The sequence below is a fragment of the Plasmodium reichenowi genome, chromosome 8 (genome assembly GCF_001601855.1).
Source record: "Plasmodium reichenowi strain SY57 chromosome 8, whole genome shotgun sequence".
Taxonomy (NCBI): domain Eukaryota; phylum Apicomplexa; class Aconoidasida; order Haemosporida; family Plasmodiidae; genus Plasmodium; species Plasmodium reichenowi.
Window position 1 is genome coordinate 639,996 of NC_033653.1, and position 2,414 is coordinate 642,409.

Below are 2,414 nucleotides of genomic sequence, written 5' to 3' on the forward strand. Positions count from 1 at the left end.
AGAAAAAAAAAAAAAAAAAAAAAAAAAGTTAAAGTCTTCAAATTTGTACATATATATATATATATATATATAAATATATTTTTATTTATCTTTTATTTTCTATGTGAAATATATTATATATATATAAGTACATAATAATAATATGACATATATATATATATATATATATATATATAATATGTATGTATAATATTTATTTTAAAACATTTTCGCCACAGCAAATATATATTTTTTATTTTATATTAAGAGGCAAAAATTAAATTATTATATTAAAATAAAAAAATAGGAAAAATCAATTTTTCATTTTCATTTTTCATTTTCATTTTTCATTTTTTATGTTAAAATATGACAATACGACAAAATATATTTTTTAAAAATATAAAGTCAAACACATATAAAGAAGAGAAGAAAGAAAATAAAAAGGAAAATGTAATAATAGTTCATTTTCCAAAGGACAAGATAAAATAAAAAATATATAAATAAATATATATATTATTATTTTTTCAATGTATATATTTTTTATATAGAAAAAGAAAAACATAAATGAATATATATACTAAGATTTCGTAAGCCTTAATTATTTATATCAACCTTATTATTTCAATATATAATTATAGAAAAAAATTAAAATAAGAACAATACATTAATATATATATATATATATAATGAAGACTATCTTTTTATTTCAGAGAAATTTATTTAACCTGCATAATATGTGTATAAATAAGCTAAAGGAACGTTTCCATTATTTTTAATCTTAAAAATTAATATATCTTTTGCACAAAAGAAAACATATGTAATTTATATATATATATATATATATATATATATAGAACCCCCTTTTATGTATTGTAGAAATTACCATATGTGTATAATCAATAATATGATCTTTCTTTAAAATATATTTTATAATATCATACATACTTAAAAAAGCATTAGAAAATGATTCTGGAAAAATAAAAATATTAATCTACATATTTTGTGTCTTTTCTCTATATTATAACACAAGAAAAATATAGATAATGAATCTCTTATATACAACTTGAAATAAGGACCTTATTATAAATATAAAAATATAAAAATATAAAAATATTTATATGATATTATTATTTTATTTTTTTAGATTATATCAATGTAATATCAAATAAATACATTAAAAAATATATATATATATATATATATATATATCTATATCTATAACATTAAAAAAAAAAAAAAAAAAAAAAGGACAAAAAGAAAAAAAACATTTATGATTAAATGAATTATTTAATTTTATATATTCTAATTTTTAATTATATTTTTTTTAGATATTTATTAATTTTATTTTATTTCATTTTCTCAACATGCTATATTTTTAATCATAAAGAAAAGTTATATTTGATATGTTGTATAAATATTTTTATTTTATTTTATTTTATATTATATTATATTATATTATATTATTTTTTTTTTTTTTCTGTATCTGTATAATATATATATAATTCTTATATTTACCCATATTTTTTCATTTTCTCATATTATTATTTACATGTTCTTTCTTTTATATAATATAATATAATATAATATTTATATTTATCCATATGGTTTAGTCACAAGATATATGATAATATAATATATAATTATATATATAACATATTTTTAAATACTTTAAAATTATAAAGGTCATATATTATAAATGTATTATTTATTATGTATAAATATATATAATATAAATCCATTTTTTTTTCTTCTTTTTTTTTATAAATATATATATATTTTATAAATACATAAAATATACAAATTATGTATTATTTCATACACTATAAATTAAATACATACATATATTAATATATATATAATATATATATATATATATATAATATATTAGGCGTTTCCTACTTCTTATTCTTTTTTTTAATAAAATACATTTATAATTTTTTATTTATAAATATATATTATTACAATAGATAAATTGATTATAAAATAAAAAATTATTTCTTTTATTATTACAACATTATTATTTATTAAATATATATATTATATAATATAATATATATATATATATATATATATATATATTAATTAAATATATATTATAATAATAATAATACCATACAAATCCAATATAGGTAAAAAATAAATAATTTATTTTATTTTTAAAAAAATATATTCTTTTTTTTTAAATAAAAAATAACCTTTCCCTCAATTTTATAAAGAAGAAGATTTTTTTTTTTTTATATTATATTATATTATATACATATCATACATATTTTTTTATTCATCATCAAAATTAAAAATAAAATAATATCATCCTAAAAAATAATGTGAATTTATTCTATTAATATAATATTATACATATATTATTTATATATAATATATTGTATGATATTATATATATATATTATTTGTTATGTATTAAATATTTTCTTCTTTTT